The 15,056-nt window shown below is 40.6% G+C and overlaps 1 long non-coding RNA gene across 2 annotated transcripts; it reads right to left on the bottom strand.

The window, feature by feature from the left end:
* Positions 1–4,738: 4,738 nt before the first annotated feature.
* Positions 4,739–14,818, bottom strand: LOC122163019. Of its 2 annotated transcripts, none has more exons than XR_006169762.1 (4): positions 14,790–14,818; positions 14,380–14,479; positions 6,978–7,066; positions 4,739–4,979 (listed from the first exon to the last, which is right to left on the bottom strand). It is a non-coding gene; the product is annotated as an uncharacterized LOC122163019 (long non-coding RNA). The 2 variants fall into 2 exon arrangements; XR_006169763.1 differs by having other exon boundaries at positions 6,978–7,063.
* Positions 14,819–15,056: the final 238 nt, after the last annotated feature.

Raw genomic sequence — 15,056 nt, 5'->3', positions numbered from 1 at the left:
CATGTTTCCCACATTTGACTACTCACTCAGTAAACAACAAGTTTTTCCTAGCTGTGAGTAATGTTAAAAAAAATGTGCTAATGCTTATTAATCATCTCTTACTTCATCATTATTCATGCTGATTTGCACAATAATGAGTTAGTTGTGTACTGTATTTCAATAACTTGTACAAATGTACTCGTGCTCAATGTGAAATCCTGCACACAGATTAAGGGAAGGATCTCCATGGACTTGAGCTGAATCAGGAATCAAATGTCTGCTCCTGCCAAAGGACAGCTTTCCAAAGCTTTTTGCTGGCAGTTCATTCATGCAAAGCACAGAGCTTTTTGCACTTCAGTGCTGAAACTTCTGTAGCCAGAGTTTAGATGAAACTTTTTTAATGGCATCCTTACTATGCTGTTAACATGTTCCTTGCTTTTGCACTCTTCAGATACTCATCTACTCTAGTTATTTCACACTGTATTTATTTATTCATTACTTATTCTCATGTGTAGTGCTCCCACTGTTTTAATTACCTTAGCATTTTGTTTTGTTTTCCCAATGCTCCGATAAAGTTTGATCTTCCTATTTCACTTATTAAAAGCACCAACAGTAGAACACATCAATTGGTGCAGAACTGTCGTATCAGAACGGCATCTCCAGTGTTACTGCACTGTAAGTGCTGAAATGGAGAAGGTATGAACAGCAGAAATATTCTGATTGACTCAGCAATGGAAAATGGAGGGATAGTGCATTTGTTCAAAACATGAAGAACTGAGGAAAAACTGTCCTGTGCTATCTTTCCATGCACTGGTTTCAGCAGCTATGCATCACCTGTTTCACTGCTGCATAAATTATACAGCAATTTAGGCAGCATATGCCAGCTGATGAAGTAATAATCAGGATGGCATTACATCAACACCTAAAAACAGCTTCACATCCTTCTTATTAAAAAAAAAAAAAAAAAAAAAGTATCAGGGAAAGTCTTTGTACTTATTTTAGTGTAAGATGCACTTTAGTTTTATGGACCAGGTCTTAACAGCATTGATCATAGCTTATATGAGAAGTCAGTCGAAAAAAAGTACTATTTGACATTGCACAAACTTCTTTTTGTGGGGAACTTTATACTATGTCTCTCTCTTCTTCATCCCTCCTCTTCTCTGCACTCGCTCTTCTTCATTTTAAGCAGCTCTGCAGGAGGAGCCACAGAAGGTTCCAGTTGTGCATCAGGCTTCATATGTGGCAGCATTTCAGGATGCTGGGATCAGTGCAACTACTGATGACAGATCTATCTCCAAAGGTACTGTACTGAAGGGAGTAACAAGTTCTTAAGGCAATGCAAAAAGGTAAGCGTTGCAGAAATGCTGTCACAGCCTGATTAAGCACCCAGTGGGAAGGCAGGGCCAACCCAGGGAAGCTCAGGTGTATGCAATGCAATGCAGTGCACCTGAGTGACAGGAAGGGCTCCACCCGTCCCAGACCTCATTTAAGGGTTGGCAGTGGAAGTAAGGATATCTTGCTGTCTACCTCAGGTCTTCTGTGGGTAAGCAGATTCTTTCTTTTGTTTCTGTGTCTTAAGGTGCCACGTTTGGGCATATCCTCAGTTACTGCAGCTTAGGACTTTGCTGCTATGGTGCCATTACTGTGCTTTCAGTTGTGTTACAGTGTTAAGCGTAAGGCAATGTGGACTCCCTTGGTAGAACTGGGATTTGGAATTGCAATCTTGATCCTTTTCTTTTGCTCTGTCTGGTTTTATGGTTTAAATAGTCACTTCAGTTTATGAAGTAAGAATGCCAGAAATAGTGTGTGTGTGTGTGTGTGTGTGTATATGGCAAATATGTATATGTATGTATACTACTTCTGGCATTGAAACTTTATATATATATATAATTATGTATATTAATTATTTATATTATTATGTATATTATATAATATATATAATAATGTAATAACATAATAATTATATATATGTAATAATAAAAATTATGTGTATATATATATTTTTTTTTCAGTGAAGTTTTCCTATATCAGATAGGACCATTTCAGTTTCCCAAAATGCAGTCCTTTAATGCTTTTAAAAGCACTATGACTTGCCACAACTTTGTATTTCAGCAATTTTTTTTTTTTTTTTTTTTTTACAAAGCTTTTTTGCACAGTTTTTTACTTTTTTTTACAAAGGGTTTTTTACAAACTCTTTGCTGTCATGGGTTTAATAGTCAAAAGCAAAATTCCAGTAACGTTGTACGTGCAATAAGACAAATCTTATTTCTTGTATTGCAACAAAACATGCATTGCCATCTGATGTTTCCAGTAGTTCCTGTCACAACTTGTCTTCATAGAATGATTTCATAAAATACCCAACAGCTCGTTAGATGAAATCTGCTTTTTTTTTTTTTTTTTTTTTGGCTGAATCCAGCTGTATCATCTGCTAGAGCCCTTAAACCTTAGCAGAGGTCTGAAAGCCACACCTGGCTCTGATGCTTCTGGAGCTGAGACATGGTTTGGGAGTTCCAGCTGAACTCACTGATATTCAGTTGAACATGACATGCTTTTCTTTTTCAGTCAGTGCATTTCAGGCATTTTTTTTTTTTCCCCCCTTACGTATATCAGATATTTATGCAGACTGCTTGTAAATTCAAGAGATGATGAACTCCCTATGTGTACCTGTTACTGAGCCAGGCCTGCTGCTTGCCCAAAGTCAGCAAGGGCTATTTTGGTGTAAGGATGGCATGGCGTTGCAAGTGACCACTGTACTGGATCGAGCAGTCCAGGAATCTAAATATAAATAATATGGAAGTTCTAAGTGCGTGTTGCAACATCTCTCTGTATATGTTTAACAGCAAGAGGTTTTTCCTAGCATTTGTTCCCTCTGGAAGGACAAAGAAGTACAAAGGAAAACTAATGGTTAAGAATGCAAACCTTTGCCTATCAGACAAACTCTAGCAGAGAACACCTTTTAAGCTATGGTAATACTAACGTGTGGTGGAATATCCTCCTTAGGAACTTTGTTAGCTCAAAGCTATGCAGAAATCTCACAGTAATTCTTGTGGCAACACTATCATAATACGGTGCCTGCCACAATCCTAGATCTGCAAGGCAGTGTAGCAAAGGTAATTCTTAATGCATTAAGTTCATAGGTTGTGAACATGGCACTAAGTGCTCAAAGTCTCCTTGGAAATGAGTGTTTGCTGGTAATGTTTTCTGGTATAGAAAAATCTCAGCAGGTGTTAGGTTTCATTCTACCAGGAAATGTTCGAGCACACCTTCCTGCATGGAAATGCAAGGAACACAAATAATTCTCCTGGGATGTGGATCAGCATAGAAGCTGTATTCTATTTTCAGAGCTCTATTGGAATGCTTCCAAGACCACCATGACAAAACTACTTCAGTATGGGTGGTAAACATGTCTCTACTGTTACTGCAAACTTTTCTGCACTGTTTGCTATGCATTCTTCAGCTACTGTTTCTTGAGTGGAAGGATTCTTTCTGCACTACCAACTCATCCTTGGACCCCTCACTGGATATACAAGTGGAAAAAGGCAAACAAATCATGTATTCTGTTAGGCAGGGACCATTCATAGAGTGGAACCTGCCGGTCATCAAAGTAAGAAATAATCTGATTGTTACATGGGAGCTGAACCACAGTATAATTCTTCACTAGTTTGAGCCCTGTCACTTTATCAAGCTGCTTCCAGTTACAAGGAAGGAAATGCTTGCAACTGCCATGGGTGAGACGGTCACTACTGGAAAGATGAGGGGCTGGAATTAGTATTATAAATGAAGAACTCATTAACTATTTAAAAATAATCAACTGAACATAAACTGCTTAAGGCTGCTTATGTTCTTATATAAGAAGACCATATATGACATGGCAGTATCTCTCTCCACCGTCTGCTTACAATACATTGAAAGTATATAGAGATACTAATCCCAAAGTTTGGGTACTTCTACCTAAATGGCACTTGGGAGTCCACAAAGAGGGGTTCTGTTTTTAACATTCTCTGATCAGTGCCTTTTTTCAATGTTGAGATGTATACAACTTCAGTCAAACCAATAAATTAAAAGCTACGTGTACTTTTTGTCTTCCGAAGTTAAAAGAGAGCCAGCAGCACTGACAGTAGTAATATGAAGTGTTGTATTAGCAGGACAGGTATCTGCATATCAAGCCTAAAACTTGCATATTACATCAAACTGAACATTAACAGGCTATGCAGCTGCTGTTTTCCATCTAGTTATAGTTCTTCCCTAATGCAGCCTTTAATAACATAGCATGGAGCGTTGTAGTTGCTAGCACTGATTTGATTAAGTCTTTCATAAGCATGCACATTATGCACAGATTAGTGTTCAGTATGCTGAAGCTTTTAAGGCATTTTAAACTGCAAAAAATGAAACTTCAGGGTATCTTTTTTCCCTGAATAGTACCTGCTGATGTCTTACCAACTATGCAAAAATTAAGGTGTAGTCAAGAGAAGAGCTCACCTTCTCAAAAGTTTACATTCATGAGCAACACTTAAAACTTATGCTCAGATAACAGCTCTGGAGTAAGCAGAATTCCTACACATTCAACAGTAATGTTGTAAATTCATCTCCTTTCTTGTCAGTGAAGTCTCATATCAAAAATCACAATTTACACTGGAATTTTTTTTACTTAACGCTAATTCCTGTTAAAACCTTTTTTAATACTTTTTTACTTCAATAGTATGAGCAGTGTTTTTCTGTCACATTCACTTGTTGTGTACAAAGTAACGTCAATTCACGGTAAGAGTTCCATAAAGTTCCTTTATTGAGTAAATCAAGTGTGTACACTTTGAAGAATAGACAATTTCCATTAGCATACTCTATGTTTATAATATCTAGGATTCTGTCTTGCCATAACTTTAAAAACTGGCTGCTGTAAGCATAAGCCATTAATCTTACAGGATGATCAGCAGTTAAGGGTCTCTGTAGCCCACAGCAGAGCACATCTGGATGAAGTCCTCCAGAACAATGGTGTTACTGCACTGTAATGACATGAAAAAGTTACCATCTACTTCTCAACATACAACTCCATAGCAGATATGCAGTCATTCACTTTGAAGACGTTCCTGTAGGACTGCAAGTATTCCATGACACAGCGTGATTTATTGGGAGAGCCTATCCTGCTTGCAGGAACCTACCAGCGTTCAGGTGAGTCCTAAGTTGATCCTTGGAAACTTCACAAAGCCAAAGGAAGGTGTGTTATAGCTGCCTGTTTGCAAGTACATAGCATGAGTACTTAACTGAATGTTCAGAAGTATGTAACACCTCCATCCTAATTGTAGGGAATTTGATCTTAGTCTTGGAATTTGTTTTCAGTATTTTCTTTGTAAGTTATCACAACACTGATGTCAACAAAATGACACGTGTGCCTTGAAATGCAGCATTTCACAATACTGAATTCCAGTTAATAGTACGCTCAAGTCTCTACAGATTGGCTGAGACACCAGCTTCATTAAACCTCAATATGCTTAGAAACAGCTTCATTTCTCTTCACATACCAAACCTGCAGAGGTTAGGATGGAGCCAAAATGGTGTTATAATAAAGCCCTACGAAAGGCAGCAGGTTGTACAGTTACCTCCTTGTGAGCAAAATCCCTGCCCTAGAACTATGCAACCTACTACCTCTTCCTAGGAGCCCAATGCTTCCTTTTTGCAGTTCTTGCTTAGCAGCTGCTCTGTGAAATCAGCTTAGCTTACCAGCTGCTTTTGGTCTCCTGCATTTTAGGCCAGGGCATGTACTACAAGTTTACAGTTAGCACTGTTTAACAAGTGGTTAACTAGTAACACTCCTGGCTTAAATACTCATTAATGGCTCCATTTTCACACTTACTATGCTGAACTTTCAGTCCCAAAAAGTGTTTTCATGTTTGGTGGTTGTTTTTTGTTTTTTTTTCTTCCTTGTTATAGGAAGATGTCAGCTGGTCACTCTAAGGCAGAAGCAGCTAGATGGGGTACACCTAAGGCTTATGGGGGAAAGAACACAATCTCTAAATGCCTTATAAAAACAGTAACCTCTTCAGACAGAAGTTACAATTTTGGATCTTGGTCACTCAAATTTCATAGCTTTACATTCTCCTAACCAGTTGAAGGGATGAATCCAGGCTGCCCAGAAAGGCTGTGGATGCAGGGGGGTTGGAGATTCATGGTCCTTGAGGTTCCTTCCAACCCTGGCTATGCTGTGAATTTTGGCCATTCAACACTTTAATCTTTGTATTACATTGTTTAAATCTCACTTGCTAGAAAAGCTAGAGAAAAATAAGCAGACATATTAATGAAGTATAACTGTAAATTTTCCAGCTTCTACTGAACAGTCACAGAATGTCAATGTATTACAGAAATTAAAACAGTTTATGTCACAATGTATGAGCTTGAGCCAAGACTTCTTTTAGATTCAAAACCAAATTGTTTTAGAATGATTTCCAGTCTATGGTGTATTCAGTTCTATATCTACTAAGAGATGCATTGTTGACGTCCAGACAGTGCTGCGCCACTCACCTTGGAAGAAAAGTCATATTAGTCAAATACCATTTGGGGTTTGCACCACTCAAACTGACTGTTAATTAGTGACAGAATTTACAGGATTAATTTGATTCTTTACAACCCTAAACTTCGACAAATCTGCTTTTAGTCAATGTGGAAATGCATGACAGCAAAGGACCGCAGTTTGTTTTACTCCTCAGGGAAGGCAATAGATTGTATAGTTATCTCCTGAACAGGGTAAAATAACTACCCTACAACTATACAATCTACTACCTCACTCTGATAGAGAAGCATGTACTTAAGCTCTTTGCTGAAGTAGCTAACCACAGTCTCATTCCAGAGTATTAATATTTGATGCTTGGGTTAGCAATGTTAACTTATTAGAACATCCACCATTTGTATTTGATTACTCCACCTTAAAGGAATCAATCTGTTCTTACATTTTATCCTTAGAGAAGATAAATTAATGTAGAGAATGAGAAAAATCTAGAAGTAATTACCTGTAGATGTTGCAGAAATATTTGTCTCCTACAATAAACACTCCAAGTGCAGAAGAAATTGAACAGTCTCCATTGTTGATTTTCTGCTGCTTTAGGAAAGACAGTAGATTGTATAGTTATCTCCCAGTTGTGGGTATGACCCTAAAACTATACAACCTACTACCTCATCCCACAGCGCAGGCATCTTCAGAGGTGATGTCCAAAGAATGGTGCTTTCATAAAGACAACTTAAGTGAACTGCAGACATTTACAGTGTACAATACTGGTCACCAGGGGGGAGGGAATTCCTCTCTCTCTCCAGTTGCGCAATAATGTTGCTGTAAAGGTAAGATTGCTTCATTTCAAAAGTTTACCAACTGTTTGGGTCTTAATGTATTTAATCTTTAGACAGCTAGCAAGCTGCAGCAGTCATAGAAACTGCAGTCATTACACTTGTCTGTTACAGGAAAAATACTATTAGTATTCCACAGATGTAATCTGTCATCTGAAATATAAGAAAATGTCTATGAGAAACATCATATGCAGATCTACATTCCTTCAGAAGTTAAAGTAACAAAATCTAGGACCATAACCATGCAGGTGATGTCCATGGATCAGTCTAAGACTCTAATATTTATAATTCTTAAGAAATCACTATTTTTATTCTGCTTATTCACAATTTAAAAAATATTATTTTTAATAAACTTATTAAGGTCTTATAACATGACATTAATTGTTGAACTGCCTTACCAAAAGGCCTCTTAAAATATACATTGCCTTTAGATCAGAAACAATTGGGCTCCTCTGACTGCTCCCGATAGAGCTTTAAAGCCAATTTCTACATTACCAGAGCTCAACATGACCTCAAGCTAAAAAGTCTTACAATATTGAAATCAAAATACTTGCCAGACTGATGTGACTTACAGTCCCCTTCTTAGCAAGGACATCTTGAGAACAGAGCTGAAGAGGAAAACTGATCATTTTATCAATGTAATTTCTAAGATAGCTGAAAGTGCTTACTGAAATGCACAGATTTTCAAACATTAAATACATGTTGTACTTCATCCCAATTCTGAGCTGAGGTTTTCAGACCAGTCATCAAACAAAGCCTTGATAGAACAAGAGCTCCTAATGCATGTTAATGTCCTTGCCAAAAAACACAACGCGTGATCCAATGCATTAATATACAAAGGGATGACGTTATTCCTTAAGCAGAGAAAAAAAAAAAGTACTTTCCAGCCCCCTCAGAGCTTTACTCCAGAATCCTTTGTACAAATATTGATGACAAATTTTGGTGAATCACACTTAAAGTCTTGCTTGTAACCAATTACAAATCAGAACACGTGCTTTAGCATGCGCAGATGGACACAAGCAGTTGGTCCTAATGTCCAAAACAGCAATAAATTACAACAGTAGCACTGTGACAAAGGCAAATGACCATGGAGCACAGGCACATATTGCATCCTTTGAATGAGCTTGGTTAGACATCCTCCTGTCGAGCAAATATTTGGAAAGGACGCTGACAGTCCTTTCACAGTTTCTTATTCCTACATGCAAACCTTCCCCAGCTGAGCAGAATTCATGCAAGGAGCCTGTTCCTACATAGACGAGGTGCTGCTGAGACCTCTGTCCAGTCAGCCTTGCTACAGAGGGTGCTGGTTTCCTGTTTTCAATCTGTCATTTAGTGAATCCATGATGTCCAAGACATTTCAATTCAGGTGGATCTTTAAGATGAAGTGCTGCTTCTCTCAGTGCTGAAAATGTTTTAAGCGCTTCGGAGAAACTAGACAGATACTACTATACAAAAAAAGGTATTTAAAGAATATAAAGCATATAAAATTTGTAGGATACTTGTCAGTTTCCTTTTTTAAAATGAACCCAGGATACTAAAATTACTGTACAGATTATAATCTGTAGCATTTCACCACCTATAGATGGAGTTAAAGCCTAAACAGCTTTTATTATTATTATTGCTATTGACAGTAGGACTTCTCAATTAAGTTCTGCTGTAAGAAATTCTGAACTATTTTCTAATGCTGCTGTGAGACTTTCCTGTTAGGTATGTGCAGCTCCTGAAGCATTTGTCTGCTTTGAGCTTCCAGAAACAAGATCCTTTCATCATTACAGGTCTGGAAAGGCAATCTATTACTTAAGGTCAAAAATGTCCTTGAAAAAATGTTTTGAATGACATCCAATTGTTATCTTGTGGTTATATGCAACAGTCTGGCTTGAGATCGATGGTGAAGTGCACACAGGGCACTAGGAAAACCTCATTCTGCAACAAATACACCTTATGAAAGATCATCATGTATTCTGCCTTTTAGCTAGAGGAGAAAAGCAGTTTTATTGATGGTACGCTACTCTGGTAGGTACTTACTGTCTTTTTTACTATTCTATTTAATAATAGAAAGGTATAGAATTAAAAGAATCAAAAATTCTAGTCCAAACTGTCCCTTGAAGATGTTGTGTGACATTCATGCAGTCTAACCCAGCAGTGTTGTGCTTCACACCACTTCTACAGTTAATGGTTATTTCTGTCAGCTCCTAAAACCCGTCTCACCTAAGCTGCATTGTCTTTTCAAGGAGTGAGATCTGCCAGGCTGCCCTGATGTTACACATTACACATTCCTGGCACAGGTGGGCAGAGAAGCTTGACGTACTGCATGCCTGATAAATTATACTCCTGGCACAGCCTCTACTGATTTGGTATCTTCTCAGCTTTGTGTGAATCTGCTATGGATACATCCTTGCACTGAAGTCACCATGCTGATGATATCATACCTGAGTACAGCAAACCTGTGCTGCCACCAGCACGCTCACTACTTTAGCAGTAAACATTCATGATTTTTGTATTTTAAGAAATACATGTTTGTTAACTTCATCAACTGCTGTGTTCAAAGTCGTGTTTTCCAGTCACCACGTGCTTGTATTTAAAAATATGCAAAGCATAAAAGTGAAGAAAACGGCACTGTAATTGTGCAGCAATTATGGAACATTAAATGAAGCTGACCAAGTTCACTACCAAAATTTCCTCCAATGATCTGCAGCCCAGGGCTGAGGGCCCAGCCTGTGCACAGTGCACAGCTTTAACCGCGTGGTAAAGCTCTAGCATTCGCATTACAAGCACTAACGCCAACGTCTGGTGCTTTTGCCCTGTAATTGCAGTAGCATCACCTGCACTGGAGCTGTGCTTTGACTCCCACTGACACTTTTGGTGAGGGAATTCCTGCCACCTTCTCCAGCCGCACGTGAAGACCCCACACATCGAGCTTCCACAGTGAGTACGTGCAGACTTGCAAACTTGCTTTTCTTTGGACTGGGGGGTGTTGGGGATTCGAGGCACAATAGTGTGATCAGGGCAAACTTAATTATCCTCCACATTGCTTCCCCTCAGCTGCCCTTTACTGCTGTCACACACTACATCCACATCTCATGGCTCCTTCCAAAAGAGCCCAAGATCACATAATTACTGAAACAAAAGCTATCTTTAGTGTGAGTTAAAAACCCATCTCTGTTCAGTTTTGGATTGTACTTTTTTCTTAATACTGTGCTTGTGTTGATGGAGCCTTACTCCTACTTAGCATCCTAGAGAAGTGACAGAGTAGAATCTAAAGAGGCACTAGCTTTCTGAAGAATGCTTCACTTGAGTTTCCTGAACTACCTGTATATATTTGAAACCTCTGGAACAGTTATAAGCTGTATAAGAAAAAAAGCCACTGGAATTTACATGTTCTCAGTAACACACAGTACAACAGCAGCACTCTTAATCAGTCTGTAACCTGTGGAACAGAAGGAAAAATAGCTCAAGCTATAGTTATAGTTTGTATCCCTTACAGCGTGGAAGGGATAAAATATGACTTATTATAATGAAAGTTCCATTTCATTTCAGTGTGACCCTAAAAGATGAATGCTTTATCCTCCCACTTGATTTTGTCAATTTTGCAGCACAGAATAAATAACCTGAAGCTGAAAGGATGTTTGTAGAGGCAACACTTCTTATCCTAACTGTGCTTTACTGACATCTGTTGTTATATGGATAAACAGATGCATCAATTTGAGGTATATAATGCTGTAGTACGTCCTTCTACAAAAAGACCATTTGTAAACAGCCTGTTACCAAAGACTATTTCACTCTAATGTTTAAATTCAACTTTTAAAAACTCAGTGGATAAAATAAAGTACAGCAGAAAAGATGAAGCTTTAAGTTTAAAACAAATAAACAAAACTCATGTATGACAGTTAGGACTTTCTTTTCTTTGCGCCAAGCAAATTCACCTACGGTGAAAATAGGCCCCATCCAAGAAAGCAAACATGCTTTCATGAGAATGCAGGATGTGGTGATGAAGGCCAGAAGCCTTTCCAAGAGTCATCTGCTTATGGCCAACACCTTAAAATTCAGTATTATAAGTATTTATTTGGTATGTATTTTATTTTTAGTATTTATTTGGACACGATAGTCAACTTAGCAGCAATACACTGGAGTAAGTGTAAATGTGCAGCCACACAAAGGACTGATATGCTTTAACTCCAAATATGAGCAGCACCAAAATCCATGCAGCTGGGCAGGGCTAAGTGTCCACTAAATTAATACCTTGGAGAGTCATCAATAATGTCTGTATCTCGTATCTCCACCAGAAATGCCAAACTTTGTCAAAAAATCTACATCCCACTGACAATTAATTGCTTTAATATAAAGCATCCTGGTTTTGAGTAATTATAACATGAAATATTACTGGTTTATTCCATTTGCAATTATTATGTTTGATTTTCATGTATTTTTCTGGCCATGTCGTTACAGAAGGAATATAAATATCCAGAAACACAGCTTGAAAGAAATTAGGAGTCACTACTGCCCACTCATGCATGGAATGAAGCACATCTCCTGCAGAAAAGTAAAGTATGTGATCATGATTAATAATTTTGAACGTGAACAAAGAATGACAGGAATGCAAATTCTAGCAACATCCTCTGCAGGTACTCGGTTTTTACGTTAGCATTAAACTATCTGCATCTAAGTGAGCATTAGTTCTTTAAAAAAAAAGCAAACTACACAAATGAATGCCACATATTCTACTGTAAGTTTAACCCTTTCCACGCTAGTCAAAACTAAGCCCTACTGATGCACTTCAGTTACTTATTGTTTAGAAATTGCCTCTTGTTATACCCATAAACCCGATGCTCTACTCCAATTAGATTCCTGGTATTGTTTTTTAAATTGGCTTGGTGTTTGATAGAAACAAAAAAAAAGACTGTGCTGAGTGTTAAAATCAGTGCGTAACTCTTAAAGAGCAGAAGCCAAGGTTTATTATTTACTACGGCACAACTACAAAAGAGCAAAGCATCTGTATAATTTCAGTTGACAATGCAGAATGGGAAAAAAAAGGTCTGTTGAGGCTTCTAAGCTTTTACAAATAGTCTGTGAGTATGTATGGCTGTGCACGCACAGGAAGACTCACGGGTCTGTGTAAAGATGTTGGGAGTGCACTGAAAATGCAATAAAAAACTGATGTGTAACGTGCAGTTTGAACTCATCTTTTGCAGATGTGAATGCAAGATCCTGTGACATGACAGAAAAATCAGGTTTTCGTATTTCCCATTCAGCATACACTAAGTATGCAGCATACAGTGGGGTACGGCCCTGGCAAGAGCCTCAGCAACATGAGGTAATGCAGTGCAGTAAGGGAAACAACTACACTGTGATATCTTATTTTCACAAATCCTTTTGAATACATTTGTCAATCAGTACACTGGCAGTAGAAACATGGATATGAGCATACTGCAGTTTAGCTATGGCTCCAAATGCCATATGGTTCTCAATAGAAACCATCACTTCAGTTGTTTGATCCTGCTTCAAACAGGAATGTGCGTTTTATTACCAATAAATGCATGTGTATTTATTCACTAGATCTGTCTCTTAGGACCTGCTACATTGGGAAGCAGGCAAAGCTTTTGTTCCAACAACCCCAGTCAGGTTTATCAGAATGCAGTTAACTAAGGGAAAAGTGGAAGAAATATAGGATTGTTTTTTAAAGACGAAAACTTACTGATACTTTATTGGCAACATTACCAAAACATTTATTAATGGTTGTTTTTCTCCATGGAATAGCAATTAAGAAAGCCCTTTTACCTGTTAACAGCATGTTACAGGCAGCTTGTTTTATATTAACATGCAATCTTTATGCAACTAATAATTACAATTCAGCTTACATTCACGTTAGTACACATAAGAACATTTCCGATAATGCTGTGTTATGTTATTGACAACATAATTTGACATCTTTTGCCTCTTCTACATCACGGGAGCCTTTTATCTGCAAATGAAAGGATGCTTCCACTGCCAACAGAGCAAAATACAGAAGGTGTTTATCAAAAGGAAAGTGAAAATAAGGATATGCTTGGTAGTAGTAATGGAATGATGCATCTGTTTCCTTCTGACAAGTCACTGGTCTTATGTAAAGTAACTTTCTAATACAACTATATGCATCGATTTTGCATTTCAAGATATTTGATTTATAAAAAATATCATCCCTAATACTGCTAATTAATAAGGTCATTTTCATGAAGATAGCTACTATGGGGCAAAAAAGAAAAAAAAAAAAAGTTATTAAGTCTCCTCTTAAAAGCTGATTACTGAATAAAGACTGCAGGGTTTGGAGCAGCAGCTGCAATGAGTCCAGGGAGCTGCAGCTGTCCCACAGTGGTGCCTCGTGGGCACGAGGCCCTGGGAGCTGCTCATCTCCAAGGAGTGGAGCTGCTCATCTACTTGAGAGAGCGGCAGAGACACCTTATTCATTAAACGTTGCTGACTAACAAAATGTTACTGATTCTGAAAGGACAAGCCCATTTTCCCAAGTCCGGATACATGTTGGCTTTGACCCTACATTGCCAGACGCCATTCTGCAGGGTCACTCATGTTTTGCACTCATGTTCTGCAGGGTCAATCTATGTTTTAAGCGAGGCAGTTTCCCCTGCTGCTGCTTTTGTTAGCCAGGAAGCTGCTCGCACTAACAGCGTGTTTAAAGAGAAGCACAAAAGATATGCAGAAGGCAGATCTATCAACGAGGCTTAACAAACCTCCCGCGTCGGGCTGAGTCCCCACTCCCACCCCAGAAATAAGGCCCGGGGAGCCGTGCAGGGTGCCGCGTTTCTCCCCGCCCCGCGGTGCGGTTAGGCTACAGCAGCCTGCTACCAGCGCGGAGCCGGCCGCCGCTCCGCCCCGACCCGACCGAAGGGTTCCGCTGCCATGTGGCCGCTGTACGGCGTCCCTTCCCTCAGCTTGAGGCACGCTGCCCGCGGCGCACTGCGGCCCTCAGCCGCCTCCCCTTGGCGCGCCGGGCCCCGACCGCCCGCTCCCCGCACGGCCCGGGCCCCCCCGAGGCCAAGGTCTCCGCGGCCCACACACTTGCTAGCGGAAGTGACGTACCCGGCGCTGACGGCATCCGTAGCCTATCCCCGGCGGGCGGCGCGGCAGGGCCGCCAATCAGGAGCGCCCGGGGGCGGCACTTCCGGGCCTTCAAGTTAGTCTGAGGAGAGAGAGGGGGGAGGGAAAAGGGGGAATAAAAACGCCTCCATTACGGTAAATAAACCGCCCGCGGCCCGACGATACGAGGGCCCCGCGCGGCGGCTGCGACCGCACAGCGCTTCCTGCCGCGCCCCTCCCGTAACCCGCACCCCTGGGCAGCACCCGCTCTCGGGGCCGCGCGCCGAGCAGAGGGGTCGGGCCGGGCCCACAACGGGACGAGGTGCAGTTCCCTCCTTCTCTTCCTCCTCCCGCCGCGCCCGAGCCCGGGCGGCCCGCAGCTCACCACGCGGAGCCGGGGCCGCGCCCGTTACCTGCCGCAGGGTGACCCGCAGCCGCGCCGAGACCCGGATGGAATCGCGGCCGCTCCTGCCGCCGCTCGCCGCGCGGCACCACGGGAAAGCGCGACGCGCCCCGCGCCGTCCGCCCCATTGGCCGAAGGATGACGGGCACCGCCCACGGACGAATCCGGGTAGGAGGGGCTATTCGTCCATCCTCTCCTCTCTCGCGCTCTCATTAGGCTTGGGGCCGCGCGGCACCGCCTCCACCTGGAATGGTCTTTTTTCATTGGGTGGCGGGAA

The sequence above is a fragment of the Centrocercus urophasianus genome, unplaced genomic scaffold (genome assembly GCF_019232065.1).
Source record: "Centrocercus urophasianus isolate 14NV4802_14NV808 unplaced genomic scaffold, USGS_Curo_1.0 seq_22, whole genome shotgun sequence".
NCBI lineage: Eukaryota > Metazoa > Chordata > Aves > Galliformes > Phasianidae > Centrocercus > Centrocercus urophasianus.
This window is presented reverse-complemented; position numbering and strand designations above follow the sequence as displayed.